Below are 18565 nucleotides of genomic sequence, written 5' to 3'. Positions count from 1 at the left end.
GGAAAGACAAAAACCTCAGAATGAAACTTAAGGGATTTCAGTGAGCTATTAAAAGAAACAGGAAGCTGTATTACAGCAACATCTATAAAGACATTGAAGATGGAAACCAACATGGAAAACAAGGAAAGTCTTTCAAATGATCTCTGAACTCAGAAAAAGTTCCAGCCTTGCACTGGTATGCTAAAAGATGTCAATGGACAAATAGTAACAAATTCAAAGGAGACCAAAGGAAGATGCAAGGAATATAATGAAGCACTTTAAAGTAGAGATATTAACTTCCAAGATACTTTATGTTATGTATGCAGGCACCTGCATAGCAACAGCCACCAGGGGGCGTTGGCCTGAACGGTTTTGGCGGGAAACCCAGTTTTCGGCGGGAAACCTAGGGCCAACCCCATTGGCTGTCCGCTCACCTGGCTAGGTATTTAAGGAGGCCAGGTAACCCTCATTCCTCAGTACGCTACCCCCCCCCCCAATAAAGAGCTGAACACGTACTCTGGCTGGCATCTCTTCCTTGCGTCGGACCCACCACATTTCACTTTAGAAGATATTTCTAACTTACAGGGATGTCTAGTACTAAAAAGATGAAATTAAATCCACCTTCTGGCCATTGCCAAGTTAGAATGTTATAGGAACTGATGGAATACCCACTGAAATACAACAAGCAACAGAAGAAGAACCAGTCAAGGTTCTAACCAAGCTATGCTAGCAATTCTAAATAATGGCACAGTGGCCAATTGATTGGAAGAGGTCAATCTACATTCCAATATATATAAAAAGGAGCCTTAACAGAGGGTGTAAATTATTGTACAGTATCCTTTATTGCCATAGTATGGAGAGAATTTTGCAAAACAGACTGCTCCGGGTCAGCGAAGAAGTGCAACAAGACTGCAAAATCTCTCCTTATTCGACCTATATGCTGAATATATATTAGGCGAAGATGGACGGAATTCAATACATTTTAGCCCTAACCTGTTCTTTCAAGTCTCCTAATGATGCACTCATTGTTGCTATAACTGAGTCCATGTGCCTTGCTATTGGTAACCCTTGCGTTCTTTTTCCTTCTGCCTTTTCCAGCACTGGAGCCCTTTCCAGAAGGCCAGGTCTTTGCATTATGTTTCTGAAATAAGATAAATTGAACGTGGTCATTTGTGCTCAAGTGAAAACTTTGGGTTGATCTATTTGATGTCCACAGTGTTCTCAGGGCTCTTTTCTGACTCCAAAGTTCAAAGACATCAATACTTTTCCTATTCTGCTTTTTAAAAGTCCAACCTTCACTTCCATAGAGTATCCCAAGGAATACCATGGCTTGCATAATACTGATCTCTTTGGGTATAAATGTTGCCAAGGTCTTCCTGGCTGCTGTACCAAATGCTAGTCCATGGTGTATTTCTCGACTGGTTGTTGCTTTTTTGTGGATGTTTGATCCCAAAAGGCAGAAGTTGTCCACCACTTCAATACCTTCATTGCCAATTCTACGGCTGATTGTTCTACCTCTTGTCATTAGTCTGATCTTCTTTAAATGTAATGCTCTTCCATGGATAGGGTTGGAAAATATCCCATGTACTGTATGTCTTTTCTAACAGTAAACTGGATGGACTAATGGTTTGACTTAGCACAAGACAATTTTCTATGTTACACTGGTAAAAAGTTAAGCTGGGCAGGAAAAAAAAGATGAAGGATTATTTTTACTAGTTGAGTATTTCTATATGGAACTTGCACCTCTCTTTTACTTTTAAAAACATTACAGTATACAGTTGTACAATGTATGAATTAAACATACAGTATTCTAGCACAAATCCCTATCACAGGGCTTGAAAAAGCAGCCCAATCCAAAAAATAAACAAACAAACCCTGTGAAACTCACAAACAAGCTATTTTTTTTAAAAAAAGTAGAAGATATTTCATTTCTTGAAAGAAGTACACAATCTCTGATCCTCACTTTTTAAACTGGCAAACAAACTGAAAGCAGAAATAAATTGAAATGCAGCTTTAAGACATAATTTAAGACAACTTAAACCTGAACATGGACAATTCATTCTTAAAATAATAGACCTTGATATAGTGCTTGGCCAATGCCACTCCTGCATCATAAGGCATGCAGACAAAATACTGAACAGCCTTTTTCTAAAAAGTTTTGATCACATGCTAAACTGACACTAGAGGGCAATGCAGCCATGGTTAATAACCCGACTTCCAACAGAGGCATATTATAAGAAGATATTGCTTGAAAGTGAAACACTTTTATGATGCAATTATATTTAAATGCAGTCCATCCAGGTTTGATAGGAGGTGATGCTTCAGACCTGATACTGAAAAGCCATTTGAAAACAGGAAGATCTGCAAAGTAAAAAAAAAATCAACATATTAATAAAAGCAGTAATTCTGTTTTGCATGATTATACATTTCCCAATTTAAGATAGCAGTTACATAAAACACATTTTCTCCATATGCAATTATTGAGATACTTAAAAAGATTCAGTACAATATATCATCATGGGATGGGAATTAACATTCTTTGGGGAAGGAAAGCATCACCTGGATGGAACAATGAGATGTGATATATACAGTCATATTAAGTATATGAGAACAATCTGATTTTCTGGTTTTCCTTTGCTTTACAGAGTGGATGGGCAGGAATTTCAGAATGCTAAACCCATGTTAAGTCTTACATTGAACTTTTGCATGTTTTCTGCATCAAAACGAAAGAAACTATGCCAACAATTTTCAGTTGTAGATAAATAAATTCAGAGAAACACAAATAGAAGATTCAGGAACCTCATTTCCCATTTCTTTTGGGATAGTATAGTAATAATAGTGAGTTATGAAGATGCATACAAAAAACCAAGATGTTTGTTTAGGAGTAAAATGACTCATGAGGTAAATCTAACAAATTATAGAAGATCCTATAGTTAAAATACAGGAACCCCACTCCCTTCTAGTACTGATGATGTTACAGAGATGGGTGATAAAATGTCTGCAAGAAAACAATTAAACTCACAGACCATCAAGGACTCCATAGGAAAACTGGAAGTTTATAATCATCAGCCTTAGGTTTATTTTACTTTTCCTGTCTGGTTAGATCAACTATATTTTTAATTTACTTTTTCCCTCTATATTCCATCATGCCTCAGAGGTATCTCTTAAAATAACATCTATAATATCTGTGACTTCTGTCAGGACAGTTGAGCTCAGCTATACTGTGCTACCACACATGCACTCCAGTTTTCTCCTAGAATACACCCATTAGGTAGGTAATTGCAGAAAAAACTGATGGTTCCATCATGTAGCCTGATCAATTTCACATAAATAGGAGCATTCTTTGTCATGTAATCTGGTTCACTGCTCCTCGGCCAATCTTTAATTAGGACAAAGATTAATTTGAGAATACTAGATCTTTCAGGAATAAACCATAGAAGAAAAAGGCTATTGTCTATGAATTTTTAATGGAACAGAACAATTTACAATACTGCAGTTCAAACAAAAATCCTAGACAACCTTAACTATTACTTAGGGGTGATGAAACACCCTATAGATATTGACTTTGTAATTATACATGTTTACAACTGCAGCAAACTTGGTCCTAGTTAATAGATTAATTCTATCTTTGGTGAAGTCACAGCAGATAGCAAGACCTAACTGATCTTGGTTGATCTTGAAATGCTGAGTCAAGGTAGATCTAGTTAATACTTGGATGGGAAAGCACCAAGGAATATCCAAACTATAAGCTATAATATGGAATTTTTGAAAACCATTCTGGTTTCTAGAGTGGGCAGCTAAATTTATTGAATCATAAGATTGGAGGGGACCTCAGATATCTTTGAACTCAACTTTGCAGATTTGCCTGCCCTCAATAGTATCTGCCAGTCCCACATATCTGCCAGTCCCACAGTCCCACATAAACTAGTGGGAACCAGAAGACAGTCTGTGTTCCATTCCAGTGTCTGCCCTCTGAAATAATCTGTCTTCCCTCATTCTCTCATATGTTTGGGCCCCACCCCACTGGCCTTTTGAAAGACTTCATAAACCTGGTTCTGTCTCTGGGCATTGCAGTCAAGTTAATTGAGGTTCCTGCCTGGGGGAAGAATGATACAAATTTGGATTCCCAATCACCTGTTTTTTTTTTATAAAAAACCGGAACTAGTTATTTACTTGTTTGTTGATTGTATGTTAAGGTGGCTCAGTGGATTAGGACGCTGAGCTTGTCGATCAGCAGATCGGCAGTTTGGCAGGTCGAATCCCGAGTGCCGCGTAGCAGAGTGAGCGCCTGTTACTCGTCCCAGCTTCTGCCAATCTAGCAGTTCAAAAGCACATAAAACTGCAAGTAGAAAAATAGGGACCACTGTGGTGGAAAGGTAACAGCGTTCCGTGCGCCTTTGGTGTCTAGTCATGCCGGCCACATGACCATGGAGACGTCCTCGGACAAACGCTGGCTCTTCGGCTTTGAAATGGAGATGAGCACCGGCCCCTAGAGTTGGAAATGACTAGCACGCATGTGCAGGGGAACCTTTACCTTTACCTTTTACCTGATTGTATGTTATCCAGAAACACATTTTTTTGAGCTGGATGACCATATAAATTAAATAAGTAATAAATATATTTCCTGCCCGGAGCACCAATCCTTAGTGCATCCCATTTAAATAGCTATCCATCCTTTGTCTGGTTGCACCAACAACTCCAGGAGATAGGCTGTTCCACTGTTTAAGAACTCTCATAATTGGAAAAATCCTCCTTAGTTTAAGTTTGGATTTTTCTTTGTATTGCTTTCACCTAGCGTTTCTTATCCTAACATCAGGTACCAAAGAAAATAAATCAGTTATTGAAGTGGACCTGCATTTACTGGATAGAGGGAAGAAGATACCAACATTCATTTTGTTTAACAATCAATAACAAAGTACATAAAATCAAGGGTTTGGTTATTAGTATGTATATATTATAACTAAATGTTTGTAACTAATAGAACTCCTATCCCACCGAAGATCCCACTCTCAGTGATGGAGCACCTTCCTTCAGAAAAGCCTTGGGGTCTAATAAAGCACTTTGTTTGCTTCAGAGAAGAAAAATTCACTCCTAGATGCTTCCATTCTTCTTTAGCAAATATAACTTTCTCATGAAATCCTGATCCAGATGATGGAAAGGCCGTTTACAACAAATGCAAGTAAGAATCGGAAGTTATAAAGGGAAAAGGAATTAGGACCAGCTTTTCTACTAATGAGAGCCTTCGAAGCAAAAGTCAGCTCAAGAAACATCTTGACAAAAGAAAAGGTGTTGCCTTCAATCCCAATTATATTATTTTATAATTAGATTTCATTTAATGGTTGAGATCCAGAAAAAAAAGAAAGATATTTGGAACTTAGAAGTCATCTCAATGTTCCTAGGATGTCTTGCAACAACAACATCAACAACAAAAGAATGAATGGAAGTTAAGGAAATTCCTTCTTAGAAGAACAGCATCAACTCAACAAGCAAGAAAATTATTTTAGTGTGCCGGATGAAAGCTACTTGCCTTCTAAAAGTGCATTAGTTTACCTGATATTCCATCTTTATATGCAATCTAGTCTATAATCTAATTAAATAATTACTGATTACTTATCTATGTTTTAATAAATACAGTATATAAACGAAGTTTAATTAAGCAAATATAAAAATTGTTTAAATGCATTGAATATTCCATGAATCATTTGATGAATCACAATACAATAATAATTTTTAAAAATGTTAAAATATTAACATTCTGCTCCACAAATTAACAGGTACTCTTTGTCAATGAATCATTAACAACTGATTATGTTATTTCAGCCTAAACTGATTAATATAAGTTTAAATCTGAGAAATCTTTCCCAATGCTTTTCCCAATCAAGATCTAACATGTCTATTCTCTGGACATGATAGATTTCATTCTTTCATTTTCTACTAATTGCTAGATATTTCCTAAGCGAAATCAAAACAAATCAAAACAAAAAAGCACATATAATTCTAGATGCATAGTTCCATTTCTGCTGTTTCTCTTTTTTGTTTTTATTTTCTCTTATTGTGCTGTCAAAATTATCACCCTTGGCTATAAACAAATGCCAGACGTTTTCTGTCCATCAACAGCACAAACATATTTAAGAAAGTTTTTGTTCTAGATGGTATTGAAGTCCTATAGTCAGTGACATTTTCTGCTACAAACCACTAGCTTAAACCGAAGAAAGTAATGCAGATCCTGGTGGCTTGCTATTCACGTAGAAAGACATATAGACTAAAAATGCCTAACTAATTTAATGCAACTAATTCAGCCCCTCCCTGGCCAATTTCCTAAAATGCTTGGTCGCTATGAAATAAGAAAAGAAATCACGGTCTACGAGAGGAGAACATTAATGTATTCCTCAGTACTGAAGCAACTTAAATTGTGAGAACCAGTAATCAAAAGCAGTTAGGATAGATTAAGATTCAACCTCATTCAGTTTCTTACATGAAAATCCTCATATGTTCTTTAAAACTAGAAAGGAAACTTCATCCTCCCTTGTGTGATCTAGAAGTCAACAAAAACTCTCAGCTTCTCTTCATTCTTGACGTATCAGATTTTGCGCGCACGCACGCACACACACAAACAGACAAGCCTAGTAAATTCTGGTCTGAACAGGATCTGCTTCCTCCTATCTTCTCATATATTTGAGTTGTGATCGTAGCTTTCTGTAACTTGACATTGACAAGGCAGAATGTGTCAGCAAAAAGCCACAGTACATCCTTCTTAAAATACAAATGTCAACTGAAAAGATTATGACATGAGTTAAGGAAATGTCCTAGAGTTTTGACTTCCTGAATAGAAGAGCAACATTTGAGATGTTGGATTACATGGTCAAACACGGGTGCTTCCATCACCTACCATATCATGAGAGGATATGTACATATGGTGTCCCAGCTATCAAAGATATTGCTCATGTTTTACTTGATGGTCAATTGTATGCCTCTCTTAGAATTAGATATTTAACATCCCTACTTGAAAGATCCCATTAGAATTTGAATCACAAATTATCCTATTTCTTCCTGGGCCTTAATGTATGCATTATTAGCAGAGTTACTTAGTTTATACTTAACACAATTGAGCTAAGTACCCGTTATAATGAAATGTTCAGGGTTTTCTGTAAAGGTGATGTATTTATCTGAATGCTGATTCTTTGTACATATCGTATTTATGTTTTGTTATTAAATTTTATCTATTTTACCCTGAGATTATATCCTGTGTTTTACTTTTATTTTATATTTTGATATGGTCTTAAGCCTAATCAATTAATAAGCTACTAACACTAGATTTCCTGAAGAGGAGTGGGAATAATGAATCAGGATCAGAATTCCATTCTTGATAAGTAAGTAAACACTTTGCATAGCATCCAAGTCGACCTTATTCATGGCAAAATGTGTTTTGATTTTTATTGCTCTAGATTTTACTCACTTTTATTTATTTGAGCAAAAGTGTTCCAACAGTCTGTTCACCATCTATTGGGTACAGGGTACAGGGAAGCAAAGATGCGGGTGATTCTTTTTCATCCTTCATTTGAAGTGGCTTTGCTATTTCACTGAGCAATGATTCAAAAGTTCAATCGAGGCTGCTCCCCAGCAGAGTTACCCAATCTCTATACTTTTGAATTTCCAGGCATTTCTGAAAAAGGACCACATGCTGTGGCTGATAGTGTTTATTTTCCAGTGTAATAGTAGAAACTGTTTTTCTTATTGGCCTCAGTTTTAGAAATGCACAAGTAAAGAGCCGTGGTGGTGCAGTCCTGCAGGCTACTTCTGCTGATTGCTGGCTGCCAGCAGTTCAGCAGTTCGATTCTCACTGCCTCAGGGTTGACTCAGCCTTCCATCCTTCTAAGGTCAGTAAACTGAGGACCCCGATTGTTGGGGGCCATATGCTGACTCTGTAAACCATTTGGAGAGGGCTGTAAGGACTGTGAAGCAGCATATAAGTCTAAGTGCTAGTGCTATACACCCAAAAGGGCATATCAATCCTTTATTACTGTCACTAAGCAGAGTTAAAAATGAAAACATTTAAATAAAATGAAACAGAACATAATAATATATTACAGTTAATGGTGAGATCATCGATGGGTGGCCGAAGTCTGCCTAATTTTACAGATAACATACCAGAATTGAAGGAAACTGTACCGGACTGATCTGATTGTAACAGCTGTACATAAAAGAGATCAGAATTTCCCAAATATTTTGGTAGGTAAGGAGTTACAAAATTGGAAGTAAAATGGAGCACACTCTCTAGATTTACGGTCATTAAACAAATTAAAGATAATGCAAAATACATCAGCAAACATATATTAGAATAAGACAGAGAAATCACGGGGTACAAGACCCATACATGTACTGATGCCTATATGTAAACTCAAGAAGGAAAGGTCATTTTACTTTCGTACTTTTGTCAGGAAATGTACACTGTCACTGAAGATGATTATTAGGATAGAGTTAGGTAGAGCTTCGCATGCAGTTTCTTGAGACTTATATTCTTCGATTTGCATTTTGAGAAATTTGAAGTCAGCTGGTAGACATTAAGGGGGGGGGTGCCTTAAATTTAGCAGAGGCTTAAGACACTTATTTTCACTCTTGAAATCCCAGGCCCATCATGCCCATTTTAGAAGTGTGGTTTTAAGCCTGCTAGACAAAAGTGGGAGTAGCCCTCTAGGCTAACAAAGTGTGCATACTCCTACTTTAGGGCTTTTTTTGTATTTGCATACAAAATGATCAATAGTCTTCTGTGCTCAGCTGTTGGGTAGAAAAGGCAAAGAGTCATTGATGGTGCTTTGCAAGTTTTAGATTTACAAAGATATAAATGTTCACCATTTCATGTCAAATAGTGAAAAATAGTCTTTAAAAGGAGCCCGGCTGAATTTTTGGCATTATTTTAATCAGATTCAAAAAGATTCAGTGATTAAAAAAAATGTGTTGCATGGAAGAACTCTATTTGTACATGTTTATATTTGCCTCCCTATTTGCAGTTGTTTATTCACTGCTGACTGATTGATTCTTAAACATTCTCATACTTTGATCCTTTTCTAGAAAATATAGCTTTGTCCTGAATTGGCAATTGAAAGTATTACTATAATAAATAGAATCATTTTTAGCCACCAGCAACAATAAAAAATGTCAGTTCAAAACGGTGTCAGTACACACCTCCAAGACAAATAAAATCTGCACACATTATATTTTCTACTGTCTTCCTAGAATCGTGATACAACGTAAATGCCTCAGAGAAATGGTTACAACTCAAAGAGAACTACATGCTATCCGAGTTACCAGGCTAAATGTTCTATGGCCTTTGTTTTTTATTTCCTTCATGCTACATTTCACAGAAAAGTATAAAAGCTAGCTAGATGTCAGGGAGCACATTACCCAGGATTGAATTATTTGTTCTTTGGTAATATCAGCATCTTCAGTTGCAATTCAGGTCAGGGTCCAATAACATGTTATCTTAAAGGCCTGGTTCTTTCACACATAACCAACCTGGAAGGGAAGGGAAACAATATGGATCAGAATCCAGAAGACAGGATAAAAAGCATGAACCCTGTACACTGGGAGCATTGAGTAATGGCTCAGAACAGATAAACAACATGTTCCAGGTTCCCTAATAGCAATTTCCAAGAAATAGGAGGCACCTATATATATATAAAATCAATGCTCACATTGTCCCAAGCATTTAGCATGGTGACATTAAGACTGAAATCTTATTTATACAAAAGTAAGCTCCGAGGGTACAATGGATGTTACTGCAGAGTAAATATTCTTAGGATTTTATTACATTGTTGATTTACTCCTCTAAATTTATTGGGTTCTTTCTTTGCTTAGCAATAATATAGGTGGGCAATTTTTTTTCAGCTTCATTCTATGTGCAGTTAAGTCTTATTCTGCTTGGATGAGTTTTTCAAGTTGTAGAACAGAATGCAAAATTAGAAAAAAAAATAGTGAAAGTACACAGAGTGCCAGCTGTCATCCTAACTAGCATTTTGGAATCCTAACACATGTTTGACAGATGCAACCATCTTACTTTCCTTTTAGTCATTGGCAGCTGTTGAACAGCACTGTTGTTCCCTAATTAATATTTGAGCTTAACTTACTGTTTTGTAAAGTAAATACATTTCTAGATCTTCTTTCAGTCCCCTAGAGAAAATGGGATGATGGAGTTTCAAACCACAAGGAACACACAGAAGGAAGTTACTGGGAAACATAACTAGAACAATGATAAAAAGCAATGCTTTTTCCCCCTTAAAAGTCTTATATGTACAGTATATTGTTGCATAAAACTTTGAAGCTTGCTTTGAGTCTTCTTCCATTACCTTGCTCATCTTATACTGAAACTTTAAAATAGTAATCTGCCTAATGGCACATTGGAAGATGGATGTTGGAAAGCATAAGGTTAGGAAAAAAAATAAAAAAAGGACTAGGGGTGATATGATAGCAGGGTTCCAATATCTAAAGGGCTGTCACAAAAAAGAGTGGGTCAATCAATTCTCCAAAACACCTGAAAGCAAGACAAGAAGCAATGGATGGAAACTAAGCAAGGAGAGAAGCAACCTAGAACTGGGGTCCCCAACCCCCGGTCCATGAACCAGTACTGGGCATGGCATCAACCGGGCCACACAAATGATCAAAGCCCCATCTGCGGGATGCAGGCAGCACACAAAACTACACACCCTCCGGTCCATGGAAAAACCTCTCTCCACGGAACCAGTCCCTGGTGCCCCAAAGGTTGGGGACCACTGGCCTAGAACAAGAGTGAAATTTCCTGACAATTAGAATAATTAATCAGTGGAACCATTTGGCTCCAGAAGTTGTAGGTCCTTCAAGGTCCCTTCCAATTATGTTATTCTGTAAGTTCAACATAAGAGTGATTATGACATTATCTGTTAGGATGAGGAGGTGGATACTGAGCCCCCTTGCTCTGGCCAGGTAAAGAAACTTTGCTAACAGAGTCTAGAGCTACCAAATCTGGGTTGCAAAACCCAAACTGTAGGTCAGAGCCTTTATGATCAGAGGGTTTACATACGTACTTTCTTAGTCACTTCAAAAAATGGCTTGTTAAGAGCTTTTTGAATGTTAAGAATCTCCTTCAATCCTTAGCAAAAGTTGTTTTATGAAAGTTTAAGGACTTAAAAAAATATTTTGTAATAAACAGGAAAGGGTGATTGGGAAGTTGGTTTGGGGAAGTTACAAATGGACTAAGAGGCCAGATTGATTTGAAATAAATTTTTGAAATTGAGTATAAGAAAATTTCCTGTGGGGTTTTAAATATTATATTAAAAATATATGAGGATTTTGAAATTAAGTGTAATAAATCTTCCCATGGGAAAAGGTTGTCAGTTAGAGACAAATATGGTAAGAATGGAGGTTGGACACTAGAGGGAACCCAAAAGAATTAAAGATTACAACTAAAAGAGAAAATGCCCATTAATACAGGCTGGAGCAGAATATTTTAACTTTGGAAGAACTCAGGATTATTGGGGAACCATGGACACAAAAGTTTCTCTTAAGTTTATCTGTTATTATAAAAATGGATTTAAAAGAGATAATAGAAGCAGATAAGACTGAGATGAAATGTTTTGAATGTGAATTTACAAATGACAAGTTAGAAGAATGATATAGAAAAAGATATTACACTAGATTCACAAATGAGACTGGCTGATATCTTAATAATTAAAAGGAATTCACACATATGAAGAATGAATTGGATATTTTTCTTGTCTTGGACTTAGAAAGAGACATGTTAAACTTATGAAGGAGCTCCTGAGAAAAGACAAAAAGAAAATAAAAAGAAATCAAATTTTGGACATTATTTTGAGGGATTAAAGATCAAGATTTTAAAAAGCAAATAGAAAACATTTGAAGAGTTTATTTTATTGCAAGGTTCCAGTCCCTTACTTGAACTTGAGATATCATATCAATCTAATCAGATAACCCAAGCGGAGACTTCTTGATCAAGCAGCACTTTATTTGATCAAATCAAGCAGATGGGTGGCCAACAATCTGGAATGCTGGCAGAGTTACGTCCAAAACTGCCACACCTTAGAACAGACATGTCAAACACAAGGCCCGGGGGCCAGATCCGGCCCGCGAAGTGGTTTCATGTTGCCCCCGAAGCCATCCTGGAAACAGTGAGGGAACGGTCTCTGCTGCCTTGGCCCTGGCCCAGAGACCCTCCTTCTGCCAGAGACCCCCAGATCTGTCCCACTCCTACCCAGGCCCCCATAGGCACCCTTGATGTGAATGATGTAGAGCTGGCCATGCCCACCCAGTAGGCCATGCGCACTCCAGCTGCGCCCACCCAGTAGGCCGCACCCACCCTGGCCATACCAACCCGGCCCCTTGAGGGCAACCGCAATGCTGATGCGGCCCTCAATGAAATTGAGTTTGACACCCCTGCCTTAGAAAGTTGGTAGCATTGCTTTATAAATTTTGTTAGTCAATGAAAATCAGACAACAGAGCCATCACATCATAAAGAAGACATCAATCATTCCTGTACACTCCCTTATTCCCTCCTTCAGTACATCCCATCCATGTACATACATTATTCTCATGCCTGCATGAGATTTCCCTGGTGCAAAAGCCAATTACAAAAAGCAAGAAAACAATAGTTAGACTATACAATTTTCCTTTGTTCCAGAACCCTTCATTATCAAGGTTAATATATATAGATGTTGTTGGTTCTGATAGCTTTTAATGGATTGTTCTTTACTAGGATGCTATGATGAGCTCTTAAAGATTTAATTGTTTGTTTATTAAATTTATGTGCGCCCCTCTCATCCAAAGACACCTCTGTGTGGCTTACCAACATCAAAAGGTTATAAAGATGTAAGATATGGGAAGAAGAAATACTTTATTGTATTTTCAGAGAAAGTAATATGCTATGATGTTATACATAAAGGAACACAATGTTGGTACATCTGCTTAAGGTTAAAATATATGTGTTATTATTTCTGGTAACTCTTAATAGACTTTTGCCGACTGAGTAATGAGATTTTATAATTTGTTTATGAAGAGGTGATATGGAAAAACGTATCTTTTGTTGTCAAATCAGAGGTGATGAGTTACTGAAATTGTACATGATGGAAATGTGATTAAATGTGTATCTGGAGAATCAATACATAAGAATTTTGATAGGAATTTATTTCTTTATATCTCTTTTTTACTACTTTGTCTATTTTTAAATTTTTCCTTTTCATGTTTCCCTTAGTTTGTAATAGTTTTCTTTTAAATCTTTATCTATGTATCTGTAAAATTTAATGCAAAATATTATTTTTAAAACCAACCTGCTCTTACAATGATAGCATATTGGCATTTTGCTTTTCCTACTAACTGTAACAATGTTCTCAAGTTGTTGTAAAGAATTGAAATATTGGATAAAGGAAATTAAATCCCAAAAAGTTGTGACAATAGGGAACAGAACCTTTATGAAAAAAAAATGCCTGACTTGAGTCTAAGATTTTGTATCCAGCTTCCAAAATACAGACATAAACTAGGCTGTAATTTCTCAGAAATTTGGACAAACATGATTAAGAACTTCCGTGCTATTATCAGGGCTTTTTTTTCTCATAGAATGCTCAGAACGGGGCTTCGGCATCTTTTTTTTTTTTTTGCAAAAAAAAAAAAGCTCCCTCTATTGGCTTTCCTAAGCGTATTGCGGGGCTAGGCAATCTTGGCTCCTTTTTATGACTCGTGGACTTCAAATCCCATAAATCCTGAGCCAGCCATGCTGAGGGGAAAGGCAGAGGTTTCCAAGCTGAGCCATGCTGGCTCAGGAATTCTAAGAGTTGAAGTCCTTGAGTCATAAAAGAGCCAAGGTTGCCTACCCTGCACTAGAGGAGGACATTAAAATTATTTACAGGGTTACTTCTTTAGGAACTAAACTTTTAGAATCTAAAACAGCTAATTCAAAAAAGCCAACAGGAAAGAATCTCACATTTTTCATCTGCTTCTTTCTTTTGGAAGGTAAAATTAGATAACAAAATAATATATTTCCTATGTTAACACCTCTGCAATGAAATCAATAAAGGTAACAGGAAAGAAATGAGAAACATTTTTTCTCAATGTAATATGTCTAATTTAGCTGATGCTAGGAAAAAAATAGTATCTTTTGTACATACTCTTGAAAACTATTTTGAATCTAACCATCTATTACAACTAAACCACTTTAAATTAAACAATTCTTAAGAATGAAATATTCTTAATTTGGACTTTACTTTTACTGTTTGGACTGTTGTGTGTTTTGAAAAATAGATTATTTAGAATCTAGTTATGTTGCACTTCAGTCTTTAAATAATTAACCTAGTATATACATAACAATATATGATGTTTTCCATGGTGAGCTTAACATCAATAACAACATTTATTAAAAAGGCTAAAATAATTTCTGGTGGTATTATCTGTACATTAAAATTTTGGACAAGCAAAAGATGTTACATATGTGCATAAGCATAGTCAGTAGCATATGCCTTTTTAAAAATATCAAACATGCAAAGAAGCAAAAATAAGCCCAAAATATCTGTATTACATCCAGAAATGCCAACTTTGCAACCAATATTTCTCATCCATAACTATGGCACCCTAAGGATACCTGCATACATGCAAATGCTTCCCTGGGATCAGTAACACAGCAGGGATTGCTTTTGCCTTCCAGTAACATATACCTAAAACCAGTTGCATTTGGCAATTGTACTAAAAAATCTCATTATCAACCAATATAATTCGTTTAATTTGAAATCAAGTGAAAAATTGATTTCAATTATTTTATTAAAACAAATTAATGGCAATTCTTTTATAAGAAGTTGCCTCAAACAAAATGAGTTTGTCATGCCTGCTCTAGATAGTTGAATGTTCCAAAATAAATTCTAGACCAGGCCTGTACATGCAGCCTACCAAGCACCCTTAGACAGAGCACAGACTTTTTTTTAAAAAAGGAATAAAATCACCACCACTGCACTGAAACTCATGTTGCCTATTGCCTTCATGTCTTACCATGACCATGAACTCCAACACTGTAGATGCTCCTCTAGACACCAAATCATTGATTAGCCCACCAGCATTCCTTTGCAGACCACAAAGATTTTTAATTTATCAGTGTGGGCCTTTCCCTTCTACAAGTTGCACAGATCTCTTCTAGATTTTCCTCTTGCCTTTCCGAGTTAACTCCTTGGTTTGTCATTGAGAAAGAATTGACTTTGTAGGGAAGCATATTATCATTTGATGTATATTTAACATATGTTCTACCTTTATTTAACGATTATATAATATTTGTATGCAAACCACATGGTGAGGTTTGGGGCAACTTACAATAGAAAACATATATTTTTAAAATCATAAGATTAAAACATAAAAGCAGGGCTATTTTTTTCATAGAATGCTCAGAATGGCGTTCCGGCACCTTTTTTGCACACACACAAAAAAGCTTTTGCACAAGCAATGCTACTCCTTCTATTGGCTTTTTAAAGCCTATTGGCTTTTGAAAGCCAATAGGAATTGCTGCTGAGTGTGCCAAAATACCTGGCTGGCAAACGTTGCACCGGCAAGTTGTCTGCAACAAAGGTGAGTAGGCGGGAACTTTGCATCCCTCCCTGCTGCCCAACTACACCATCTCAACTGGGTAAGTAAGAGAGGACAAGGAGTGGGAGGTGGGTTCTGCAGAGTACATGTGCACTCCTTCCTTGTGCTCACCCGTGTCAGCCAGGCTGGTGGCCTACCTGGTGCTGGATCTGTGCCACCATCACCTAGCCCTACATGCCTAAGTGGCTGCCCTGTATCACCTGGCCCGCACCACCTCTGCCGCCCCACCACACAGCCCCACCATATAGAGCGGGCCCTGCTGCTCCCACAGCACCAGCCGCGCTGGCTCCAGCCCTGGGGGGCAGCCCACCACCAACACCCCTCGCACCTGTGACTGCAGCAGCACCGCCCCCCCAACCCCCTGCCTCCTGCGCCCACCAAGGTGAGAGTTCTGGCACCTTTTTTTAGAAAAAAAGCACTGGCTATTATAATACTATAATGTCAGCTACAATAAACATTGAATACTTCTGAGAAGGCAGGGGAAATGGTACAATATTTATAAACAGTCCTACCTCCAATTCTGCATAATTCTTTTCTTCCGCTGCCTTCTAGCAATGAATGAATTTATGAATGACAGATCTTAGTCTAAGTCTTCTCTGTTGAAGGCAGCTATATGCTTCCATTCTCTGCATTCCAAACAATGATCTCCTGCTCAGTCAGGGTTCCCCTGGCATTAAATAATTAGATAATAATATATCCTCGAAGGCACGGGTGTCAAAGTTGCCACGTCACATGATGTGTCGTGACATATCGAAGCCGAAGGCACCAGCCTGAAGATGACGAGTGGGACCTCATCGAAACATCGCCAAGACACACTCAATCTTACACGGGAAAAGACCCGGATACGCCAAGACCTACATAGATAGATAGATAGATAGATAGATAGATAGATAGATAGATAGATAGATAGAGATAGAGATAGAGATAGAGATAGAGATAGAGACATAGACATAGATGAGAGATGAGAGATAGAGAGATAATATTTTAACGTTTTATTGTACACTGCCCAGAGTCCCTCCCTGAAGGAGATGGAAAATTCAAAATTGTGATAGAAGAGAGAGAGAGAGAGAGAGAGAGAGAGAGAGAGAGAGAGAGAGAGAGAGAGAGAGAGAGAGATATTCCATTTAGATTAAGCAGTTCCTCAAATAACCATGTTCCACGTCATGAAGGGCTTTAAAGGTGACAACTACCATGTTTCCCTGAAAGTAAGAGCTACTAGCTTGATGTTTGGAGGTGGGCCTAGTATAAGCCCTACCTCAAAAATAAGCCCTAGTTTTGGGGTGAGGCACACACCTAAAAATCAAGCTAGGGTGGGGGTGGAGGGGTAGAGTTGCCCCACATGCCCCGCACCTGCTTACCTTGCAGCCAGGCCTCTTCTAGCTGACCCACTTCTTCTGTGGCATCCCCAGGCCTGCATTTCACAGTCAGGCCCTTCTGGAAGGCCACTGCAGCCAATAAAGCCACTGCAGCTGATTGAATCCATTGCTCAGTCAGTCAGTCAGGCCCAAGCTGCATTCTGAGCTGCAGAATGAAGCTGCTCCTTTGGCCGCAGAAGAAGTGGGCCAGCTAGGTGGAGCTATTGGTGCCAGATGTGAGTGGAAAAGACCCCCCTTCCCTAAAAATAAGAGTTGGTGCCTCTTTTGGAGGCAAAAAGAAAAAAGAAAAAAAGACTGGATCTTATTTTGGGGATAACATGGTAGCATCTTCAAATACCTGTATACCCAGAAACAGACTGGCAGTCAATACAATTTACATTGTATTTGTTTTATGTAGCTAAGTGGCAGTCCCATTAGAGTACATTAATGTAGATCAACTCTGAGAGGGCAAGGACATATGAATGTTTTTAGCTAACTTCTATTTATTGGGGTGAATATTTTAATTATGCGGAACACAGGGATGGACCAGACCAAGTCCATTATCCAGATAAGAACTGCTGGCAACTACACAGCATAATTATGGTATGGATGGAATAATTAACAGGAAAAAGGGTCCCATAAGAGACAGGGATAGAGATGATAAAGATAGAGACAGAGATAGAGGTAGAGATATAGAAATAGATGGAAATGGAAATGGGCATGGAGACAGAGATGATAGAGACAGAGACAGTGAAAAGGCTGGTTTAACTGCAGTAATATGACTAGTTAAACGCCAGTAGTATAATTAATGATACTGGCCCCATGCCGTTACTGATGCTGACCCAAAGAGGTGAGTTGCCTCTTCAGTCTAGTCTTCAAGCAACAATTGAATAGCCATTAGTGAATTGAGGAAATAGCTAGACTAGATTGATTTTAAATCATGGTCTGAAAATGCAAACTTTAAGGGAGCAACAAAATGCAAGTTTTGGTTTTGCTAATTGCAAGAGTTTTGAAAATTGGTAATATAGCTATCCCCGGGTACCAGTACTGTTTGTTCCTGTAAGTCTATAATACAATCATTTCCAGTTATGCTAATAGTGAAGTGGTTGTATGCTTTCATATAAAGAAAGGTTAGGATAAGCAAACATTAAATAAAATAAAAGGTAATCTGAGTTCCACCCAAAAACACAACTTGTTCGTGTGAGATCCTGTTGACATTCTACTAAGGTTGGATCAGCTTTGATCAGCCTAGATCAATTTACTGAAACTCCTTGTTTCTATATTTAGACAAAATTAAATTCATTAGTTATATAATATTTTATATTATACTAAGTATAATACTAAGGATAGTAAATGCACAATTATAAAAAAAATCTTAATGGGCTGAGCAGTTACAATAGCATAAACTGAGATTTCTAAAATGCAATTCATATGGTATATGTATAGCTCATTTACATGTAGAAAACTGGTTTCATTAATGATTCCACCCCAGACTTCTTCTTCTCCCAACTACTCACATGTTGAGATCAGATATCAAAAGAAGCACAATAGTGGAAGCTATCCTGAAAAGGATTAGGACTGAGATTCCTTGTTATTAGGATCTCCCTCAATTGTCCATGCTCAACAT

This window comes from Vipera ursinii (genome assembly GCF_947247035.1).
Source record: "Vipera ursinii genome assembly, chromosome: 1".
NCBI lineage: Eukaryota > Metazoa > Chordata > Lepidosauria > Squamata > Viperidae > Vipera > Vipera ursinii.
The sequence above is the reverse complement of the archived record's forward strand: the minus strand, read 5'-3'. Positions refer to the sequence as shown.